Source organism: Pleurodeles waltl, chromosome 8, assembly GCF_031143425.1.
Source record: "Pleurodeles waltl isolate 20211129_DDA chromosome 8, aPleWal1.hap1.20221129, whole genome shotgun sequence".
Lineage (NCBI taxonomy): Eukaryota > Metazoa > Chordata > Amphibia > Caudata > Salamandridae > Pleurodeles > Pleurodeles waltl.
The window spans coordinates 18,249,950-18,274,858 of record NC_090447.1 but is presented as its reverse complement, the minus strand read 5'-3'; the positions used below and the strand labels follow the sequence as shown (position 1 = coordinate 18,274,858).

General features: G+C 50.1%; 1 pseudogene; it reads right to left on the bottom strand.

Annotated features, from left to right (window-relative positions):
* Nucleotides 1–6,049: 6,049 nt before the first annotated feature.
* LOC138249304 (TRPM8 channel-associated factor 2-like) overlaps nt 6,050–24,909 on the bottom strand; it is a 133,702-nt pseudogene continuing 114,842 nt past the window's right edge.

The window sequence follows — 24,909 nt, the reverse complement described above, 5'->3', positions numbered from 1 at the left end:
TCTCTTTCAGGTCTTCCTCTTCAGGAATACACCGCTGGTTTCTTGTAGTCTTGCCTAGGTGTTGCATTATCCTTATTTTCAGTCCTTTTGGTAGTTTGGGGAAAATCCAGTAACTTACTCCTGTCTTCCTGGTTGCCCGGGGGCACTCTGGTGCTTCCCTTTGGGGTTTCCTAGTTCCTCCAACTCCCTTCTACTGATTCCACTTCCTCGAGTGGGGACCCAACATTCGCATTCCACTTTCTTAGTATATGGTTTGGTCCCCTCAGTCCTTCATTATTTCCTATTGCATTTCACTATTTTCTATTGCTTTTTATGCCTATTTCTGATTACTACTGTGCATACAATAGTGTGTTTACTTACCTCCTATTGGAGCATAGCCTAACTAGTAATTTAGTGTTTGTGCACTAAAATAAAGCACCTTTATTTTTGTAACACTGTGTAGTTCTTTCATGTGTGTTAGTGCTGTGTGACTACAGTGGTATTGCGTGAGCTTTGCATGTCCCCTAGATAAGCCTTGGCTGCTCATACACAGCTAGCTCTAGAGAGCCTGGCTTCTAGACACTGACTACACTTCACTAATAAGGGGTACCTAGACCTGGTAAAGGTGATAACACCATAGGTACTCACCACACACCAGGCCAGCCTCCCACACCAATGTTTTTATTCTGTAAATGAGGTCCTGAGTGATGATGGCTAACTTGGCTGATCCCCAACGCCATGCTCTGTGTGAAATAGGTGACGTTTTTCTTTGTAATGCATGTTACCCCCATTTTTACTTGTGTGTCAGTTTGTTTTTGCCTGTGTCACTGGGATCCTGCTAACCTATATGTAGCTTCACAATGGTAACTCCGAACATGGCCATGTAACATGTCTAAGTTCATGGAATTGTCCCCCCAAGCCAAATCTGGTATTGGGGTGCCAATCCCATGCATCCCCGGGGCTCCAGCATGGACCCCGGGTACTGCCAAACAAGCTCTCTTGGGTTTTCTCTGCAGCTACCACTGCTGCCAAACCTCAGACATGTTTCTGCCCTCCTGGGGTCTGGGCAGCCCAGTCTCAGGAAGGCAGAACAAAGGATTTCCTCTGAGAGAGGGTGTTACGCCCTCTCCCTTTGGAAATAGGTGTTAAGGACTGGGGAGGAGTAGCCTCCCCCAGCCTCTGGAAATGCTTTGAAGGGAACAGATGGTGCTCTCCTTGCATAAGCAAGTCTATACCGGTTCAGGGAGCCCCCAGCCCCTGCTCTGGTGCGAAACTGGACAAAGGAAAGGAGAGTGACCACTCTCCTGTCCATCACCACCCCAGGGGTGGTGCCCAGAGCTCCTCCAGTGTATCCCAGACCTCTGCCATCTTGAATGCAGAGGTGGGAGGGCACAATGGAGACGTCTGAGTGGCCAGTGCCAGCAGGTGACGTCAGAGACCCCTCCTGATAGGCTCTTACCTGGTTAGGTAGCCAATCCTCCTCTGAGGGCTATTTAAGGTCTCTCCTGTGGGTTCCTCTCCAGATAACAGATGCAAGAGCTCAGCAGAGTTCCTCTGCATCTCCCTCTTCGACTTCTACCAAGGATTGACCACTGACTGACTCTCCATTTCAACTTTATAGTAGCAATGGGATAATACCGTTGATCACCATATACACAGGTAATGAGGACCTGGGTCTCTGTATCTTCCTTCCCTGGCAATACTAAATCTCCCCTGATCACGCTCTGGCTACATCCAGAATCGATTAGAGCCATTCTTTCCACTTCATTGACTATGATAGGGAGGGTATATTTAGGTTTCTCCCCTCCAGTCCAGAATACTCTTCCCTTGGTCAGGCCTTTCTCCATGGGCTCCTCTGCGTCTTTTTTATGTGGGCAATGCCGGGCAAGATGGCCCATTCTGAACAGTTGTAACACTGGGGACCAGGGCCTGCGTATCCAGAGGGACCCGGGCCAGCTGGATTGTGATCGGTCAGCTCCTGGATTCACTACTGGCCGCGGCAGATGTATCCTAGGTATGGCCGGTCTGACCGGAGATGTAGCCAGAGCGTGATCAGGGGAGATTTAGTATTGCCAGGGCAGGAAGATACAGATACCCAGGCCCTTATTACCTGTGTATATGGTGATCAACGGTATTATCCCATTGCTACTATAAAGTTGAAATGGAGAGAACAAAATGAGACCCTCCGGGTAGGGATGCTCTCCACCCTCGATGAGGATATAATCCTCGGGACAGATTATGAGGATTTCCCTTCTTTATTAGAGAAAGCCGGACAAGAGCACCTTCTGAGGGATTGGTGGACGGAAGCACCTAGTGGAATGGTTACAGAGGAACCCAAACGGGTACGAATTACCCTCAGCAGGAGACAAAAAAGAGAGCAACGACGTTCCTATACACAGAACTGCCCATCCCAAGACGATCCTATTGGTATTGGGAAGGTTTGCACAATCACCGGGGATTTCCGGCAGAATCAGAATGAGGACCCTACCTTAAAACACGCATGGCAGCAGGCCGAGTCCGGGGCAGCCCAAGGGGTAGGTCCCAGATTCTTGATTCATAATAACCTCTTATACAGAAATCCCACACCCACAAGAGGAAATGACTTACAATTAGTAGTGCCTAAAAGTCACCGCCAACAAGTGTTACAATTAGCCCATGGGGATAACGGGGAAGGGCACTTGGGAAGGGAGAAAACTGACGAAGTGGTCCTTAGACGATTTTATTGGCCAGGGGTTTATGGAGAGATACGCAAGCATTGTTCCTAGTGTCCCAAATGCCAGTTGTACAACCCCTCTCCACAAAAACCCGTTCCCCTTCAACCTCTTCCAATTACTGATATTCCTTTTACCCGGGTTGGAATGGACCTTATCGGTCCCCTTACCCCTTCCACTCGGGGTAGGCAATATGTGTTAGTCTTGGTGGACCTTGCCACATGATATCCCAAGGCCATTCCCCTTCACAGTATACACACTAAAGCTATCTCCCAGGCAATGATAGAGTTCTTTTCCAGGGTGGGTTTCCCGAAAGAGATACTGACTGACCAAGGGATTCCTTTTATGTCCAGGTTAATGGCTGAAGTATGTTGATTACTGGGGGTGAAACAAATTCGTACCTCAGTATATCATCCGCAAACAGATGGGCTAGTAGAACGATACAACAAAACCATTAAATCCTTACTAAGAAAGAGTATATCTGAGGCTGGTAAGGACTGGGAAAAGAAACTACTGTTGGTTTTATATGCTATCCGTACCCACGTACAAACGTCCCTAGGCCATAGCCCTTTTGAGATGTTGTTCGGCCGACAACCACGCACACTGTTAGATATGTTAGCCGAACAGTGGGAGGACACAGAAGAGGAAGTAAAAGACCTCTTAACCTATACCAGAGATTTAAGAGAGAATCTTCATACAGTATGGGAAGAAGCCCATACTGCCCTACAGGAAGCACAGAATAAGCAGAAGCAAATATATGATACCCAAAGTACAGTCCGCACCTTAACAGTAGGAGACAAAGCTCTAGTCTTACTCCCTAGCACTGTCAATAAGTTATTGGCCAAATGGCAGGGACTATTTGAAGTATTAGCACAGATCAACCCCACCACCTATAAGCTGGCCATTCCCAAGGAAGTGGTAGGGAGCAGATATATCACATCAATCTACTTAAAAAATGGCTAGAACCCACAGGAGACAATTCCGTTCACTTTATCAACTCCGAGTTTGCTAACGACATCCCGTATCCCAGGTTATCTCCCCATGACCTGTCCAACCAGGTACAACCATGGATCAATCCCGATCTTACTAAGTGGTGTCACAACCAACTAACCCGCTTAGTACATCACAATCAAGATGTCTTCTCTAAATATCTGGGTAGAACCACCCTAGTCCAACATCCCATTCGCCTGAAAATGAATACTGTCTCATGACAGCGGTCATACTGCATCCCGAAGCAAAACAAAAGATTATTGAAGAAGAAGTCCAAGCCATGTTGGCAGCTGGCATCATAGAGCTGTCAACCAGCCCTTGGTGCTCGCCAGTCGTGTTGGTACCCAAGCCAGATGTCAGTACTCGGTTTTGTGTAGACTATAGGGGTATCAACAACTTAACCTATTTTGATGCCTATCCCATGCTTACAATCGACGAGCTTATTGAGAGATTAGGCCAAGCCAAGTACTTATCCACCCTAGATCTCACGAAGGGTTATTGGCAAATACCCCTAAGAAGGGAAGACAAAGAAAAAACAGCATTTGCCACCCCGTTGGGATTTTATCACTTTACTGTCCTCCCTTTTGGGCTTCACGGGGCCCCCGCCACCTTCCAAAGACTCATGGACGAAATCCTACGACCTTTCAAGCAATACACTGCTGCCTATCTCGATGACATTGTCATCTATAGCAAGACCTGGGAGGAGCAGATGACACACCTAGATACCATATTACATGCTCTACGAAAGGCCCAGTTAACCGCCAATCCTGAAAAATGTAGACTTGGACAGACTAGTATCAAATATCTGGGCTATATTGTGGGGAGAGGTCGGATTAGCCCACAAGTAGAAAAAGTAGAAGCCATCTCGAAAATGGAGTTCCCAAGAGAAAAAAAGACCTTAGAGCTTTCCTGGGATTGATCGGCTATTATCAGCACTTTATTCCTCATTTCTCCACAATTGCAGAACCTCTTACTAATATGCTAAAAAACTCCTATCCCAACACCCTTGGGCCCCCCTCTGTGACTGCATTACGTAGCTTTGATCAGCTAAAAACCTCTCTCACGTCTGAACCTGTGCTATGTTGTCCTGATTTTGGTAAACCCTTTGTATTGTTAACCGATGCCTCTGACGTGGGGCTTGGGGCTGTGTTATCCCAACCGCAGGATGATGATTCCCTCTACCCAGTATTATACATCAGCAAGAAACTTCTACCGCTGGAATTACATTATCCAGCTATAGAGAAGGAGTGTTTAGCGATTAAATGGGCGATTGAATCTCTCAGATATTACCTGCCCAGCAGGACCTTTACCCTGATTACTGATCACGCTCCTCTTACCTGGCTCGCCCATCATAAGGACACTAATTCCCGTGTTCTCCGCTGGTTCCTTTCCTTACAGCCTTTCTCCTTTCGGATTCAGCATCTTCCGGGTAAACATATGGTGACCACAGATTTCCTTTCCCGTTATCCGGTCTTGGAGCGTCTCGACAGGCCGCTCCCTAGGGGGAGTGTATGTGACAGGCTGGAACCAGTTTGCCCGCACATAGCTCTCACTTGTTCTGACGCTGCCCCAGTTACTCCGAGGCTTCCAGGTCCCTCTGCCCGTGATTGGTCGGTAGATCAGCAGTGGCGGGACGCCAGAAGGTCAAAAGTGCCGCTGCCAGCACTTGCTGCGTTCAGAGGTTGGGAGGAGAAAGCGGGTGACAAGACAACAGCCAAGAACCAGCCATCGGAAGAAGACGAGGAGCGGAGCTTACTTGAGATCCCGAGACAGCGGTACCGTCCGAGTATCGAAGGAGAAGGCGGAAGACGACTGACGGACGACCCTGTTCCAGGCGACAGGGAGGACGAAACGCAGCATCCCGCCACGCTTCTGGAGAAGCATGGCCATTCAGGTGCGTGGGACCATGTCCCTGAACGACTGAAAGTTAAAGAGATAAAAGAGCGGAGTGAGAGAGGGGGGGAAAAGGGGGAAAAGGTGACATGCGGAGAAGGGAGGTGGAAGGACAAAACCGGGAAACATAAAAGCACGAGCACTGGGGAAAGGGATGGGGTGGAAAAGAGAAACGGACAAGGACGAGGGAGAGAACCTACAGGGAGAGATAAAAATACTTACCACTGGGCACCATAGAACACCGTCACCGTAAAATAGGACAGCCAAGACCCACGCGCAGGAACGGTTGAGCGCTAAAAGGAAAATACAAAGACAGAAAGAACAGGAATTAGACCACTAAGAAACAGATGGAAGAAAACACGTACTAACCTGAACCAGTTTGAGAAATGTAATCTTGACAAGAACAGTAAGACAGGGAAAACAAAGAAAGCATAAAGAAACAAAATAAGTACAAGTATCACGGGCACTTACTGCTATCATTCTCTTCTCTCCACATGCGCTTCCCGGGGAACGACCTGTGAACAAGAGAGACAGAAAGAGAAGAGTGAAGACCAAACCTCAAGAACATCCCACCACCCTAAACCCAGCAATCCAAGACTGAAGTAAATTCACCTGATTTATACCACATCCAATATCATCAATAAAATTCCTGTTTTTAAGACTATAACGCAGTCTAGAGTGGTTCCTCCACGCCCACACGGTTACAGTCCCTCAAAGGCAGTGGGCTGCTATTTTGTGGCTATCTTTCTCTGGAAAGGGTAGGGATAGGCTCATTATTGTTAGAGAAAGTGAAGCTAACAATTACACAGTATTGAAGGATACACTCTTGGATGGATTTGGCTTAACCACTGAACAATACAGGATTAAGTTCAGAGACACCAGAAAAGAGTCCTCTCAAGACTGGACAGATTTTGTGGACTGTTCAGTGAAGGCCTTGGTAGGGTGGTTACATTGCAGTAAGGTATCTGACTCTGAAAGCCTGTATAATCTTATTCCGATAGAGCATATTCTGAATAACTGTGTGTCTGACTTGCTGTACCAATACCTAGTGGACTCAGATCTGACCTCTCCCCAAGAATTGGGAAAGAAGGCAGACAAGTGGGTCAGAACAAGGGTGAACAGAAAAGTTCATACAGGGGGTGACAAGGATGGTAAGAAGAAGGATGGTAAGTCTTCTGACAATGGTGGGGACAAAAGTAAAAATACTGAGTCTTCATCAGGCCCACAAAAATCCTCTGGTGGGGGTGGTGGGTCCGAATCCTCTTCCAATAATCAACCTAAAAAGCCTTGGTGTTATTTGTGTAAAGTCAAAAGCCATTGGGCAACTGATTCCAGTTGTCCAAAGAAAAACACCAAACATACCACTACCACAACCCCTGCTGCAAATTCTAGTGCCCCTAGTAATAGCAGTGGTGGTGGGAAACCTACAAATAGCCAATCCAAGGGTGTAGCTGGGCTCACTATTGCCAATGCAGTTGGGGTTGGTCTTGTTAGGGAGACCACAGAGGCTGTTTTAGTCTCTGAAGGTGCCATTGATTTGCCACCTTGATTGCTTGTCCCGTTAATATGGATAAGTACAAGTAACTTCCCCTAATAAATGGTGTTTGGGTTCAGGCCTACAGGGACACAGGAGCCAGTGTAACTATGGTGATAGAGAAACTGGTCCACCCTGAACAACACCTACTTGGTCAGCAGTACCAAGTGACAGATGCTCATAACAACACTCTTAGCCACCCCATGGCTGTTGTGAATCTCAACTGGGGGGGGGGGTTACTGGTCCAAAGAAAGTTGTGGTTGCCTCAGACTTACCTGTAGACTGTCTACTAGGGAATGATTTAGAGACTTCAGCTTGGGCAGAAGTGGAGTTGGAGGCTCATGCAGCAATGCTGGGCATTCCTGGGCATATTTTTGCTTTAACTAGGTCTCAGGGCAAAAAGCTAAAAGGACAGGGTAACTTGGATCCTGGAACAATGGACCAAGTGCTCCCTAAAGCTAGGGGTAGCAAGGGTAAATCCCTACCCACTATCCCTCCCTCTACAGATGATTCCCCTTCTGAGGAAGAGGAATTTCCTCCCTGTGCAGAACTTTCACCAGATGAGCTGGCAGCAGAAACTGCTGAGCCTTTGGGTGGAGGGGGGCCTGTCAGGGAAGAGCTGAGTGTGGCACAGCAAACCTGTCCCACATTAGAGGGTCTCAGACAGCAAGCTGTCAAACAGCTAAACGAGGATGTCAGTGACAGCCATAGAGTTTACTGGGAGGACAACTTCTTATACACAGAGGCAAGGGACCCAAAACCCGGAGCAGCCAGGAGATTGGTAATTCAGTACAGAGAGTTCCTCCTAACTCTTGCACATGACATTCCTTTGGCTGGGCATTTGGGCCAGATCAAAAATGGGAAAGACTTGTCCCCTTGTTTCACTGGCCTAGGATGTCAGAGGACACTAAAGATTTTTGCAAGTCTTGTGTGACCTGCCAAGCCAGAGGCAAGACTGGAGGCACTCCAAAGGCCCCTCTAATTCCACTACCAGTGGTTGGGGTGCCCTTTGAAAGGGTAGGGGTTGACATAGTTGGCCCCCTTGACCCTCCTACTGCTTCAGGCAATAGGTTTATCTTGGTGGTTGTGGACCATGCCACAAGATATCCTGAAGCAATTCCTCTAAGGACCACTACAGCCCCTGCAGTGGCAAAAGCCCTCCAGGGAATCTTTTCCAGGGTAGGTTTTCCTAAAGAGGTAGTATCAGACAGGGGTAGCAACTTCATGTCTGCATACTTGAAAGCAATGTGGAAGGAGTGTTGTGTTACCTACAAGTTCACCACTCCTTACCATCCACAGACTAATGGACTGGTAGAGAGGTTTAATAAAACTCTCAAAGGTATGATAATGGGACTCCCTGAAAAACTCAGGAGGAGATGGGATGTCCTGTTACCTTGCCTCCTTTTTGCTTACAGGGATGTACCCCAGAAAGGAGTGGGCTTCAGCCCCTTTGATCTCCTCTTTGGACACCCTGTAAGAGGTCCACTCACTCTTGTGAAGGAGGGTTGGGAACAACCTTTAAAAGCTCCTAAACAGGACATAGTGGATTATGTACTTGGCCTAAGATCTAGAATGACTGAGTATATGAAAAAGGCCAGTAAAAACCTTCAGGCCAGCCAGGAGCTGCAAAAGCAATGGCATGACCAGAAGGCTGTTCTGATCCAGTACCAACCAGGACAGAAGGTTTGGGCATTGGAGCCTGTGGCCCCAAGAGCACTCCAAGACAAATTGACTGGACCCCATCTAACTGTTGAGAAAAAGGGTGAGGTTACCTATTTGGTAGACCTGGGAACTGCCAGGAGTCCCCTTAGAGTGATTCATGTCAACCGCCTGAAACCCTACTATGACAGGGCTGATCTCACCCTGTTCATGGCAACAGATGAGGGACAGGAAGAAGAGAGTGACCCTCTCCCTGATCTCTTTTCCACCACTGAAGCAGATGCCTTAGTGGAGGGAGTAGTTTTGGCAGATTGTCTGATTGCAGAACAGAAAGACAACTGCATCAATCTCCTTGGACAATTTTCTGACCTCTTTTCAATTGTGCCAGGTACAACATCCTGGTGTGAACACACAATTGATACTGGAGACAGCTTGCCTGTCAAAAGTAAGATCTATAGGCAGCCTGGCCATCTCAGGAACTGCATTAAACAAGAGGTGCAGAAAATGTTGGATCTAGGAGTGACTGAGCCTTCTGAAAGCCCATGGGCTAGCCCAGTGGTGCTTGTACTAAGACCTCACACCAAAGATAGAAAGAGGGAGATGAGGTTTTGTGTAGACTACAGAGGTCTCAATCAGGTAACAAAAACGGATGCTCACCCTATACCCAGGGCAGATGAGCTCATTGATACACTGGCATCTGCCAAGTATCTTAGCACTTTTGATTTGACTGCAGGGTATTGGCAGATCAAATTGGCAGAAGATGCTAAACCTAAGACTGCATTTTCAACGATAGGAGGGCACCACCAATTTACAGTGATGCCCTTTGGTTTGAAAAATGCATCTGCCACTTTTCAGAGGTTGGTGAACACAGTCCTGCAAGGGCTGGAGACTTTCAGTGCAGCATATCTTGATGATATTGCTGTCTTTAGCTCCACCTGGGATGAGCACCTGGTCCACCTTTGGAAAATTTTGGAGGCCCTGCAAAAGGCAGGCCTCACTATCAAGGCCTTTAAAGTGCCAGATAGGGCAGGGTAAGGTGGTTTATCTGGGACACCTGGTAGGTGGAGAACAGATTGCACCACTACAAGGGAAAATCCAGACAATCATGGATTGGGTTCCCCCTACAACCCAGACCCAGGTGAGAGCCTTTTTAGGCCTCACATGGTATTACAGGAGATTCATTAAAAACTATGGCTCCATAGCAGCGCCTCTTAATGATCTCACAAGTAAGAAAATGCCTAAAAAGGTATTATGGACACCTAGCTGTCAGAAAGCTTTTGAGGAGCTCAAACAGGACATGTGTTCTGCACCTGTCCTAAAAAGCCCATGTTACTTCAAGAAATGTATTGTTCAAACTGATGCATCTGAACTAGGGGTAACTGAATTCTGAGGGCCAGGATCAACCAGTTGCTTTTATCATCAGAAGGTTGACCCCTAGAGAAAAGCGTTGGTCTGCCATAGAGAGGGAGGCCTTTGCTGTGGTCTGGGCACTGAAAAAGTTGAGGCCATACCTGTTTGGCACTCACTTTATTGTTCAGACAGACCACAAACCTCTACTTTGGCTAAAACAAATGAAAGGTGAAAACCCTAAATTGTTGAGGTAGTCCGTATCTCTACAGGGAATGGACTATACAGTGGAACATAGACCTGGGAATACCCACTCCAATTCAGATGGACTCTCCAGATATTTCCACTTAGACAATGAAGACTCATCAGGTCATGGCTAGTCTTATTGTCCTTCGTTTGGGGGGGGGAGGGGTTGTGTAGGAAAGTACCATCTTGCCTGGCATGTTACCCCCATATTTCACTGTATGCCTGTTGTTTTAGTCCATGCATCACTGGGACCCTGCCAGGTAGGGCCCCAGTGCTCATAGTATGTGCCCTGTATGTGTTCCCTGTGTGATGCCTAACTGTCTCACTAAGGCTCTGCTAACCAGAACCTCAGTGGTTATGCTCTCTCTGCTTTCCAACTTTGTCACTAACAGGCTAGTGACTAAATTTACCAATTCACATTGGCATACTGGTACACCCATATAATTCCCTTGTATATGGTACTGAGGTACTCAGGGTATTGGGGTTCCAGGAGATCCCTATGGGCTGCAGCATTTCTTTTGTCACCCATAGGGAGCTCTGACAATTCTTACACAGGCCTGCCACTGCAGCCTGCGTGAAATAACGTCCACGTTATTTCACAGCCATTTACCACTGCACATAAGTAACTTATAAGTCACCTATATGTCTAACCTTCACCTGGTGAAGGTTGGGTGCAAAGTTACTTAGTGTGTGGGCACCCTGGCACTAGCCAAGGTGCCCCCACATTGTTCAGGGCAAATTCCCCAGACTTTGTGAGTGCGGGGACACCATTACACGCGTGCACTATACATAGGTCACTACCTATGTATAGTGTCACAATGGTAACTCCGAACATGGCCATGTAACATGTCTAAGATCATGGAATTGTCACCGGACAATTCCATGATCCCCGGGTTTCTAATAGAACCCGGGTACTGCCAAACTGCCTTTCCGGGGTCTCCACTGCAGCTGCTGCTGCTGCCAACCCCTCAAACAGGTTTCTGCCCTCCTGGTGTCCAGGCAGCCCTGGCCTAGGAAGGCAGAACAAAGGATTTCCTCTGAGAGAGGGTGTTACACCCTCTCCCTTTGGAAATAGGTGTGAAGGGCTGGGGAGGAGTAGCCTCCCCCAGCCTCTGGAAATGCTTTGATGGGCACAGAAGGTGCCCATCTCTGCATATGCCAGTCTACACCGGTTCAGGGATCCCCCAGCCCTGCTCTGGCGTGAAACTGGACAAAGGAAAGGGGAGTGACCACTCCCCTGACCAGTACCTCCAAGGGGAGGTGCCCAGAGCTCCTCCAGTCATCTTGGAAACAGAGGTGTTGGGGGCACACTGGACTGCTCTGAGTGGCCAGTGCCAGCAGGTGACGTCAGAGGCTCCTTCTGATAGGCTCTTACCTCTCTTGGTAGCCAATCCTCCTAACTTGGTAGCCAAACCTCCTTTTCTGGCTATTTAGGGTCTCTGCTTTGGGGAATTCTTCAGATAACGAATGCAAGAGCTCACCAGAGTTCCTCAGCATCTCCCTCTTCACCTTCTACCAAAGGATCGACCGCTGACTGCTCCAGGATGCCTGCAAAACTGAAACAAAGTAGCAAGACGACTACCAGCACCATTGTAGCGCCTAATCCTGCCGGCTTTCCCGACTGTTTCCAGGTGGTGCATGCTCTGGGGTTAGTCTGCCTTCACCCTGCACCAGAAGCTCCGAAGAAATCTCCCATGGGTCTACGGAACCTTCCCCCGCTAACGCAGGTACCAAAAGACTGCATCACTGGTCCTCTGGGTCCCCTCTCATCCTGACGAGCGTGGCCACTGGAACACAGCAACTCTGTCCAATTGACTCCCACAGTCCATTGACTCTTCAGTCCAAGTTTGGTGGAGGTAAGTCCTTGCCTCCCCACGCTAGACTGCAAAGCTGTGTACTGTGTGATTTGCAGCTGCTCCGGCTCCTGTGCACTCTTCCAGGATTTCCTTCATGCACAGCCTAGCCTGGGTCCCCAGCACTCAGTCCTGCAGTGCACAACCTTCTGAGTTGTCCTCCGACGTCGTGGGACCCCCTTTTGTGACTTCACGTGGACGCCAGTTCACTCTTCTTCTAAGTGCCTGTTGGGGTACTTCTGCGGGCGCTGCCTGCTTCTGTGAGGGCTCTCTGAGTTGCTGAGTGCCCCCTCTGTCTCCTCCTCCAAAAGGTGACATCCTGGTCCTTCCTGGTCCTCAGCAGCACCCAAAAACCTCTACGTGACCCTTGCAGCTAGCAAGGCTTGTTTGCAGTCGTTCTGTGTGGGAACACCTCTGCGAACTTTATTGCGACGTGGGACATCCTTCTTCCAAAGGAGAAGTTCCTAGTCCTCTTTTTTCTTGCAGAACTCCAAGCTTCTTCCAACCGGAGGCAGCTTTCTTGCACCTTCATCCGGGGTTTCCTGGGCTCCTGCCCCACCCCCCCCGGACACTGTCCCGACTATTGGACTTGCTCCCCTTGTCTTACAGGTACTCAGTTCCGGAAATCAGTTGTCAGTGCACTGCTGGTGTTTGTTCTTCCTGCAGAATAACCCTATCACGACTTCTGTGCTCTCTGGCGGTAGTAGGTGCACTTTAATCCTACTTTTCAGGGTCTTGGGGTGGGGTATTTTTCTAACCCTCACTGTTTTCTTACAGTCCCAGCGACCCTCTACAAGCTCACATAGGTTTGGGGTCCATTCATGCTTCGCATTCCACTTTTGGAGTATATGGTTTGTGTTGCCCCTATACCTATGCTTGCCTATTGCAACCTATTGTAATTCTACACTGTTTGTATTACTTTTCTTGCTTTTACTTACCTAATTTTGGTTTGTGTACATATAACTTGTGTATATTACTTACCTTCTTACTGAGGGTGCTCACTGAGATACTTTTGGCATATTGTCATAAAAATAAAGTACCTTTATTTTTAGTAACTCTGTGTATTGTGTTTTCTTATGATATTGTTCATATGATATAAGTGGTATAGTAGGAGCTTTGCATGTCTCCTTTTTCAGCCTAAGCTGCTTTGCCATAGCTACCTTCTATCAGCCTAACTGCTAGAAACACCTCTTCTACACCTCTTATACACTAATAAGGGATAACTAGACCTGGAACAAGGTGTAAGTACCTCTGGTACCCACTACAAGCCAGGCCTGCCTCCTACAGCCTCTTCTATATTACTAAAGTTCCCTGGAAGTGCACAAAGTGGATCCACATACCAGTTACGCTCACAGGGCACGTTGTGTAATATCTTCCCTGGTGTCCTAAAGAACTTGCTAGCTCTTTCTGTAACCCCTGACATACGCAAAAACTACATGTAGTAGTACAACAATTTTAAGAGTATGGAAGGGTACTCAATTAGCTCTGTCAGTGGTTAAAGCAATATCTGCCCCTTCTGCTGATTTCAAAATATTGGACCAACTGTAGGAACCACTAGTCACAAAATATTGGTTGCCAATTGCAACCAGGATTTTTGAGAAAAGTGTACAAATAGGTCAGTTTACCAAATTTAGGCCCATATTTATACTTTTTAGCACTGCATTTGCGCCACTTTTTGATGCTAAATCAGCGCAAACTGCTGATTTTGCATCAAAAAGCGGCGCAAATGTGGCACTAAAAAAGTATACATATGGGCCTTAAAATCATAGTGGGTCGCAGTCCAACCAACCTCATCAATATTCATGAGTGATGCCATTGGTGGCCATCAAAGGGGTCTGACTGCGATTCATGAGACTAGGTCACAAGGTAAAACTTCTGACCAGAACAAACATGGCCCCTCTATCCAACCCACACTCCATCATGATTGGCCTTAACTTTCACCCTTGCACCGGTCAAACCCAAACAGATGACCGTGGTTGGCACTAAGGTGGTCATTACAACCCTTGCAGACGGTGTTAAAGCGGCGGTAAAAAAAATTGGAATCATGACCGTGGCGGAAACCGCCAACAAAGACAGCCACTTTAACACTCCGACTGCCACGGCGGTATAAACAAACAGCGCGGCGGTCACCGCCAACAGACAGGCGGAAGACAATGAACCGCCCACAGTATTACAACCTACCAATCTGCCACCTTTTCCGGGGCGGATTCACCGCGGATAAAAACACAGCGGAAACAGCCATTTCAAAGGGAAAACGCTCACCTCTACACACTCCACGAGGAAGGAGGGCACCATGGAGCCGGAACTCCATATTCTGCCAGGGGTAGTCTTCCTGCTCCTCTACGAGGATCATCAACGCCGGCGGCGAAGACCACAGTGAGTACTGCACCTACGACATAGGGGAGGCAAAAACACAGGACACACACAACCAACATCCCAACCCCGACCCTCACCCACTACAACACACACACCAATGCATATCTATACATTACAGTAACACCCCCCAGCCCCCCCAGAAGAATGCATAGACAAAAGGAAATGAGTGGAACCATTGTAATATATCAAAATACAGTAAGCAAATATATACAGATATATATATACACAATAAACAAAATATACACCACGATTAGTAGTGCAGGTATTGCACCATTCATAGTCCGTGGACCACTGGGCCCAAAATGCATGGGTGAGACCCACACAAGATACCCGATTCAAATGGAGAGAACACTGCAGGGGCATCAGATAGAAATACAACAGGCACCTCAGGGGGAAGGGAAGGGGGGGCACCTCAGCTGGATGAGTGCACCACGCCAGATCCACGAGGGGGCTCCATGCCCATTAATGTATCCTGGGGAGTGCAAAGCCACAGTCTCTCAAGTCTCTACAGTGGGTGGATTGCCCACTGTTCAATCCTGGGGAGTGCAAAGCCACAGTCTCTCAAGTCTCTACAGTGGGTGGGTTGCCCACTGTTCAATCCTGGGGAGTGCAAAGCCACAGGCTTTCAAGTGGATGCTGTTCTCCACTGGTTCTGGAGGGGGACTGGTGCCCAGAGTGCTTCATCCTGCCAAGGACAGACGGAGTGGATGCTGTTCTCCACTGGTTCTGGAGGGGGACTGGTGCCCAGACTGGTGCCCAGAGTGCTTCATCCTGCCAAGGACAGACGGAGTGGATGCTGTTCTCCACTGGTTCTGGAGGGGGACTGGTGCCCAGAGTGCAGCACACACCCCGTGACGGTCCCAGTTGCATTACTGCCCCTGCCGCAAATGGGCTAGAGGTGCATTCCATGGCGGTCTTTGCCCTGTTCAGCGGTGCTTGAGTTGCCAGTGTCAGATCTGTTCAGCGGTGCTTTCCATGGCGGTCTTTGCCCTGTTCAGCGGTCCTTGGCCTGTTCAGCGGTGCTTGAGTTGCCAGTGTCAGACCTGTCCAGCGGTGCTTTCCATGGCAGGCTTTGCCCTGTTCAGCGGTCCTTGCCAAGGCGTTCCTTCATTGCCCAGCAGGGCTGTGGCTGGCGGTCCTTCATGGGTCAGCTGGGCTGTGGCTTGTGGGGCCCGCCTGGCCAGCTGGGCTGTGGCTGGCGGTGGCCTCCTGGGCAGTGACTCTGGCGGTGGCCTCCTGGGCAGTGACTGTGGCGGTGGCCTCCTGGGCAGTGGCGATGAGGCTGGCGGTGGCCTCCTGGCCAGTGACTCTGGGGCTGGCGGTGGCCTCCTGGGCAGTGAAGATGAGGCTGGCTGTGGCCTCCTGGCCAGTGACTCTGGGGCTGGCGGTGGCCTCCTGGCCAGTGACGATGAGGCTGGCGGTGGCCTCCTGGCCAGTGACTCTGGGGCTGGCGGTGGCCTCCTGGCCAGTGACGATGAGGCTGGCAGTGGCCTCCTCGCCAGTGACTCTGAGGCTGGCAGTGGCCTCCTAGCAGTGACGATGAGGCTGGCGGTGGCCTCCTGGCCAGTGACTCTGAGGCTGGTGGTGGCCTCCTGGGCAGTGACGATGAGGCTGGCAGTGGCCTCCTGGCCAGTGACTCTGGGGATGGTGGTGGCCTCCTGGCCAGTGACACTGGGGCTGGCGGTGGCCTCCTGGGCATTGACGATGGGGCTGGCGGTGGCCTCCTGGGCAGTGACGATGGGGCTGGCGGAGGCCTCCTGGGCAGTGGGGATGATGGCGTTCTTCTCCGCCGTGCTGCTCCTCCCAGACTTTGGAGATTTCTTCTGCCCCTTCCCCACCTTGGGAAGAGTCACAGCTGAGTCGACACGCCCCCCGGGACCCCTGTGAGCGGCTTTGCTGGCTGGAGTCTTCCCCCTCTCCCGCCGGGCACTGTCCAACTTCTGGTGCTTCACAGGGGGGGGATTGGCTGTGCTGTGGCTCCGTGCCACACTGCCTGGCCTGGTGGCCGGTGCACTCCACATCCCTGTAACAACAGGCACCACTGGTCCCGGAGATTTTGTGGCTGAGGTGCTAGTACAGGACCTATGAGTTGGACGGGGGGAATAGGTTAAGGGTGGACAGGAAAAGTTTTTTGGAGACACTGGGATGGGTAGCTGGAGGGGGTTTGGGAGTGGAGGAAGAGGTGGTGGTTGTAGGAGGTTTAACTTTTGTGGATTTGGGTGCAGGTGCATGGGCTGGAGGCTGTCGTGAGGTGGATGGCTGTTAGGTGGATGTGTGCCTGCGTTTGTGTATCTTCGGAGGGGGCATCACAGACACACTGGGAGAGGACACAGGGGACGTGGAAAAGGTAGTGGGGGTGGTGACTGCACGTGAGCGGGGTGTGGTGGTGGGTGTGCTGGTGCGGGACGTAGTGGCTGTAGTGGTAGTGCATGCAGGTGTGAGTGTAGACGAGACTGGGAGGGAGGAGGGAGACGACGAGGAGGGGGACACAGTGGAGCCAGTGGATGTTGGTGTGTCTGTAAGTGTGTGATGCTTGCGTGAGTGCCTGTGGGATGTGTGGTGCTTATGTTTGCCTGAGCTTCCCTTGTGTGGTGAGGTGTGTACAGGCTGGTCTGATGGTGTGCTTGGGATAGGCTGGGGTACAAGGGATTGGGTCTGGGTGGAGGAAGTTGGAGGGGGGAGGCTAGACACAGGGACAATGGCTGCCATCAGTGCTGAGGCCAGAGTTTGCAGGGTTCGATGAAGGGCAGCCTGACCAGAATGAATGCCCTCCAGGAATGCATTTGTGTGTTGCAACTCCCTTTCTACACCCTGGGTGGCATTCAAACTGGTAGACTGCCCAACAGTGAGTCACCTGAGGAGGTCAATGGCCTCCTCACTGAGGGCAGCAGAGGTGACAGGGGCAGGGGCTGAGGTGCCTGGGGCGAAAGTGATGCCCACCCTCCTGGGTGAGCGGGTGCGGGGCGAAGGCTGAGGGGCTGCTGGGAGGGCGGTGCTGGTGGGGGGGTGGTGGCTGTACTTGTAGAAGTGGGGGGCACAGATGTTGCCGCCAACAAAAGGGTGCTCCCATCGGAGGATGAGTCTGTGTCGCTGGTTGCAGATCCTGTGATCGCCGTGGTGCTCCCCTCGCCCTCTGTCCCACTGGTGTATTCTGAGTCCGTGGTGTGGTCCTCCATGGCCATGTGGGATGCAGCTCCCTCGTGCTCCAGTGCCACTGTACCTCCGCCTGATGATGCTAATGCACACAAGAACAGGGAGACCACAAAAAGGGGGGGAACTACAGAAGAAAGACAGGTTGAGTGCATGGTTTACCGCTACCGTTGGTGGACAATACAGACACAGCAGCCCCCTGCACTACGTCGCGCTGTTGGGCTCTACAGATGCAATTCCTGGGAAATGGCCTACATGGCTATGGACGACATCTGCACACAAAGATGACACAGGGGCATGAATACCTGTACTTGGCACTCTACAGAGGTGGGGTAGGTTGACACATTGCCTACATTACAGAGGGGCCTAGACTACGGAACTCGCCCTGGCCTAGGGAAACCCACAGCCCTCCTCCCCCACCCAGACACCTTCACTGAGCGCAAAGTCTGCTGAATGATAGTGTACTCACCCCCTTGTGTCTGCTGTGATGCCCTCAAGCGCCCATCCAACTCAGGGTAGGCCACCGCCAGGATCCTGAATCGGGGGGGTCATGGTTCGACGGGCACCCCTCCCACATTGGGAGGCCATCCCCAGCTGAGCCTCCGCCGTCTTCTTGCTCCAGCGGCGAATGTCCTCCCATCTTTTACGGCAGTGGGTGCTCCGTCTGTGGTGGACCCCCAGGGTCCGGACGTCCTTGGTGATGGCACGCCAAATATCCTTCTTCTGGTGGGCGCTGACCTACATGACATGTACAGGGGAAGAAGAGAAGTCATTACCAACTGCACCGTCAAAGTGAGAGGCCCACATCCCTACCCTTGCCATGTGGCACATGCATTCACAGTCCTTCATGCACGCAGAACTGTGCCCCCTTCCTTCTTACAACCAGCCCTCTCCACACAGGCATAGCCCATACAACATGCTCCCTGAGTACTTACCTGTTGGTCTGGAGGACCGTAGAGTAGTGTGTACTGGGGGAGGACACCGTCAACGAGCTTCTCCAACTCCTCTGCAGTGAAGGCAGAGGCCCTTTCCCCAGACGCACGAGCCATTGTCTCTTCCAGACCGAGGTCACAGCAGCACTTGCAGTGTAGGTCCTCTCCTGTCGAAGATCAGGTATCGAGTGATTGAACAGACAGAGAATGGCGGTTATGTCTGCTGGGGTCACTTCCGCGGCGGTGCGTACCATCACCGCCGGCGTACATTGTCATTCACTCCTGGGACCCATAGGGTCCAATGTTAACCAATGCAGCATTGCGCCGCGGTCTTCGACCGCCTACAGCGACGGTGTACAACGCCAGAGCAGTTACCTCACATCCCATTGTCCCAGTTTAGAGGTCAGGCAGCCGCCATTTCAGGGGCCCACATGGCCTAATTACCAACTGCGTCACACATACCTAGGCCATGTCTCATAACACAAATACAGGCCACTTTTTGTGTATGAATGGTGTTCTGTGTAGTCTGTGGGTACATACCTCTGAGTTGTTTGACTCTGTACTCGCTGTTGTCCTTCATAGGCACCGTCCGCTGGGACATGTGAGGAGATGGCGGAATCCTCCGGTGTACCGACCGCTGGTGGACCTGTTGACAATGGAGGAAAGAAGTTTGATAATCACCTACAGGTTTGACCTTGTCACAATCCAGGAACTGTGTACCCAGTTGGAGCCTGACCTGATGTCAGCAATCTGCCATCCCACAGGAATCCCCCCTCAAGTGCAGGTGCTATCAGTGCTCCATTTCCTTGCAAGTGGGTCATTTAAAACAACAGGGGCCATGGCTTTAGGGATGTCCCAGCCTATGTTTTCCAACGTGTTGTCCAGAGTGTTGTCTGCCCTTCTGAAACACATGCAGAGCTATATCGTTTTCCCTCAGGTGGAGGACTTGCCTACAGTGAAAGGTGACTTCTATGCCATGGGACATATCCCCAACATCATAGGTACCATTGATGGGACCCATGTAGCTCTGGTCCCCCCCCACAGGAGTGAACAGGTGTACAGGAACCGGAAGAGTTGTCATTCGATGAATGTACAGATGGTATGTTTGGCAGACCAGTATATATCCCAGCTAAATGCTATGTTCCCTGGCTCTGTGCATGACGCCTACATCCTGCGGAATAGCAGCATCCCTTATGTGATGGGTCAACTCCAGAGGCACCGGGTGTGGCTATTAGCGGACTCTGTTTACCCCAACCTGTCATGGCTACTGACCCCAGTGAGGAATCCCAGGACCAGGGCAGAGGAACGCTACAATGAGGCCCATGGGCGGGCTAGGAGGGTGATCGAGCGCACCTTCCGCCTCCTGAAGGCCAGGTTCAGGTGCCTCCATATGACAGGTGGTTCAATATTCTACTCACCAAAGAAGGTGTGCCAGATCATCGTGGCCTGCTGTATGCTTCACAACTTGGCTTTGCGACGCCAGGTGCCTTTTCTGCAGGAGGATGGTCCATATGGCGGTGTTGTGGCAGCTGTGGAGTGTGTAGACCGTGATGAGGAGGAAGCAAAGGAAGAAGACACTGACAACAGGGACTCAGTCATCTAGCAATATTTCCAGTGACACACAGGTGAGAAAACATTCCTGCCTACTACAAGTACTTTAACACTTCTACCTCTCTACTGTCTGTCGATTTCAACCAGTTTATGGTCACTGAGTTGTAAATTTCCCTTACGGTTTCACAGGTGTGGTTTCCAACGTGTGTCATCTGCTTAGATTCCTCATGGACTTGAGATGTGTGACATAGGTATGTTGACATTACATTTGAAAAAGCATTTTGTCACTGTCATTGCTAATACACAATTTCGAAATCACAGACTGACTCCAGATTGTTTTGTGCGTCAAGGGTTTTTATTGAAGTGCTCAATGGTGGATGGGGTTGTAAAATGGTGAGGGGTGATGGTGGAGGAAAGTCCATGGCAGAGTCCAGTCTATTAGCCTCACAGGTGCATTGCCCATATGGGCATAGGAAGTGGAGCTGGGGCAGTTCCAATATAGACAGGGTTACAAAGTGGGACAGTGGTTTGACAATCAGGGTGGTCTCATTTCTTGGCGGGGGTCTTGGCATCGTGCTCTGTCTTGTTCCTGGATCTCAGGGACCGTATGCGGGGTGGCTCAACTTCTGCAGGGGGTAGGTTGCTGGTGTGGTGGTCCTGTGGCGGTGCCTCCTGTCCACTAGCGCCGGCGGAGGTGGTGGGCAGTTCATCATCCATGCTAGTGTCAGGGGCCCCTTGTAGTGCCACAGTGTCCCTCCTGGTGTTAAGTATTTCCTTCAGCACCCCTACAATGGTGCCCAGGGCGGAGCTGATAGTTCTGAGTTCCTCCCTGAACCCCAAATACTGTTCCTCCTGCATGCGCTGGGTCTCCTGAAACTTGGCCAGGACTGTTGCCATCGTCTCCTGGGAGTGGTGGTATGCTCCCATGATGGAGGATAGGTCCTCGTGGAGAGTGGGTTCCCTTGGCCTGTCCGCCCCCTGTCGCACGGCAGCCCTCCCAGTTCCCTTGTATTCCTGTGCCTCCGTCCCCTGGACCGTGTGCCCACTGCCACTGCCCCCAGGTCCCTGTTGTAGTTGGGGTGGTGGGTTATCCTGGGTTCCCTGTAGTGGTGACACACAGCTGATTGATGTGTCCTGGGGACGGAGGTATGGGCCCACTGGGTGGGTGCTGTATTGGTGTTACCAGAGGGTGGAAGGTCTGTGGTGGGCTGTGCCTGTGTGAGGGGAACCGACTGTCCCGAGGCCCACGATGGTCCGGGATGGTCATCTGGATCCAGTTGGACAGAGCTGCTGTCATCACTGTGGGCCTCTTCTGTGGGTAGGGTGGAGATGTCTGGACCCTCCTGTCTGGTGACGTTGGGTAGTGGTCCTGCAGGGGTGGAAAAGCATGATTATTGCATTTGTGTGTGTCATGGTGTGCAATGGGTGGGTGACCGTGTACCGCAGTGCCAGCATTCCTGTGTGGGGGCTTGTGTGATGATGGTTGAGGGAGGTGTTATGGGTATGTGCAGTGGGCATGCTTTAGTGATGGGTGTCCATGCTTTGTTGTGGCATGCAGGGCTTGGTGTTGGGATGTGTGGTTTGTGTTATTAGTACATTTGTGAGGAGTTGGAGTGATAGGGGAGGGGGCGAGGGTGGGGGTCTGTGATAGCATGCAGGTAGGGTGGGGGATATGATAGTTAAAGGTTTGACTTACCAGAGTCCATTCCTCCACCGACTCCTGCGAGGCCCTCAGGATGCAGAATCGCCAAGACCTGCTCCTCCCATGTTGTTAGTTGTGGGGGAGGAGGTGAGGGTCCGCCGCCAGTCCGCTGTACCGCCAGGTGGTGTCTTGAGAACACGGAATGCAGGTCTTGGGGTTTGGATGGGTGGTTGGTGTCATGGGTAGATTGGTGAGGATTTGGGGTGATAGGGGAGGGTGTGATGGTGGGGGTGTGTGATAGCATGCAGGTAGGGTGGGGGTTATGATGGTTAAAATTAGACTTACCAGTGTCCGTTCCTCCGACGACTCCTCCGAGGCCCTCAGGATGCAAGATGGACAAGACTTACTCCTCCCATGTTGTTAGTTGTGGGGGAGGAGGTGGGGGTCCGCCGCCAGTCCGCTGTACCGCGATGTGTTGCCTGGATACCGTTGAACGCACCTTCCCCCGTAGGTCGTTCCACCTCTTCCTGATGTCATCCCTATTTCTTGGGTGCTGTCCCACTGCGTTGACCCTGTCGACTATTCTTTGCCATAGCTCCATCTTCCTAGCTATGGAGGGGTTCTGCACCTGTGCTCCAAATAGCTGTGGCTCTATCCATTCGATTTCGTCCACCATGACCTTGAGCTCCTCCTCCGAGAAATTGGGGTGTCTTTGCTGTGCAATGGGGTGGTGTGGGTGATGTGTGGGGTGGTGTGTGTGGTGATAAGTGTGGTGATATATAGTGGTGTGTGGTGTTTTGTGCGTGGAAGTTGTGTGGGTGATGGTGTTTAGTGCCTGTGGCTGCTAGTTTGTGGATGGTGGTGTCTCTCTCTGGCCTTCTTTCTGAATTTTTGGTCATAGGGGTATGTGGGTGATGTGGGTGTGTGTTTTATATTGTATTGAGTGTGTGGGAGTGGTGTGTGTATGTGTATGAGGTGTGTGTATTTGGAATTGTCCAATGTGGCGGTGTTTTGTAGAAGTGTGTGTATTTTGAGCGCGGCGGTGTGTACCGCCAATGGAATACCGCGGTTGAAAGACCGCCGCGTGGATTCATGTATCGTGATAGCATGGGCGTATTTCTGTTGGCGTGGCGATGGAGGTTTTGTTTTCGCCAGATTATCACTGACCTTTGGTGTGGCGGACTTGTGTGGTTGTCTGAATTTTGTCGGATTGCGAGATGTGGGTCATAATAGCTGTGGCGGAATTCCACGGCCGTGGCGGTGTGTTGGCGGTCTTCTGCACGGCGGTAAGCGGCTTTTAACGCCAATGTTTTAATGACCCCCTAAATGCTTGATGGAGATATTTTTAACTCTAGTTCTACTGACTGGATATTTGTCATCTTGATTTAATTTTATATATTAAATGTTCTCCATTTTTTTCTAAATTGGTTTGGGATTTTTCATGTGTTGTGTTTTGACTTTGCTACTGTTTTGGTACTACATAAATACTTTACACTTTGCCTCCAAGTTAATTCTATCTGCTCTGTGCCACAGCTGCCTGGGGGTCGAGCTCAGGTATCTTTAAGATTTTAGTGGTTTACCTTGACAAGGATTGTGAATAATTTTGAGGTGGGTTCCTACCCTAATCAACTAATAATCCAATATCATATAGTCTGGCTTTGTATAGTCTGTAGGAAATCCAGGACCAGTAGTGTAACACATTAAAACAGGTGATTTTGAGACTGTCCTCCCTCGATGCTCTGTTGGGTGTCTCTTATAACAGTGCCCAGTCCTACAATTCTCGTCCACATGATCCTCCATCAACTGTGCCTTTCAATAAAGTCTGAAGTCACAATCGGATGGTCAAGGGTACATGAGGAAAGTGCATACTTTATAAATCCAACACCACCCTCCTGTCTGTCCCACTCATTCAAGGATGTCAATACAGGTGAATCTAGAAGGGGGAGAGGACCAGAGGCAATTCTGCTTCTGATGCAGAGCAATATTGGTTTGTGCCTCCATTTCTGAACCACAAACAACCCAAATTCACCATGCAAAGCACTAAAGGACTTTGGTGTATCTACACCCACCAGATTCACAACTATATTTATCTAATCAGATGACCACACAGCACAATACAGAGAAGTACCACCTATACTTATATCAAATTATTCCAGAGTGATGTACCAACATCTACATTTTAGCATGTCTTTAATTTCCTGTGAGCCACTGTCCATGACTCCCTCATGACCATGTGTGTTCAAGGTATGTTGAAATAACTATTGGAATCTTGTGCATATCATGTGACATAGCATGACGAGTCTTCAACATATTTCTGTTCCATTCTATCCCACATCAGAGAATCACGATAATCAAGGGCACTGGAGTAATTTTGCTAGTTGGTGTAATAGATGAAATACACACAAGTCAGTTAATCAGAGGTATCTGGATGGGATGGCAGAATGCAACTTGGGGAGTTTGAGTCTGGGCCTCATGTCCTGTACAAACACTCTTATTCCCTTGTTCATGCTCAAGAGACAGTTATGCTTTGCTGCCTCTACAAGTTTAATTACTTGGACTCAATCCACTAGGCATAATTACAGTGAAGGCAACTTGGCATAGTCATTCTCAGTCTGGGTTATAAGAGGTTACAGGTTGTCAGTCGCCATTCCATCTATGCCCTTATTCACTGGGAATATTTTAGTTTTGATGGTAAGCAACAAAAGTCCTAGCCTTCTACTGTCACTTTCATTGTAGCTCTGGATAGGAGCAGGAAATCATTCCTTTCCTAATTTAATTCATATCCAGAAAATAAGGAAAATTTGGGAATCAGGGAGTGTAGTGATGACCCAGAATTTCCCGGGGTTAGTAAAATATCATCTGCATAAGGTAAATGTTTAGAACATCCTGCTGTTGTATTGACTCTTTGCTCCCTGCATGTTCATATTATGTCTAATGGCTGTCACCATAGGTTTGAGTGCAAGCAAGAATGGGGAAGAGGTGAGTGGGTATCTTTCCCTCATTCCAATGGTATTAGAGAAGGAGTTTGGATGCTATCCCTCTCTTC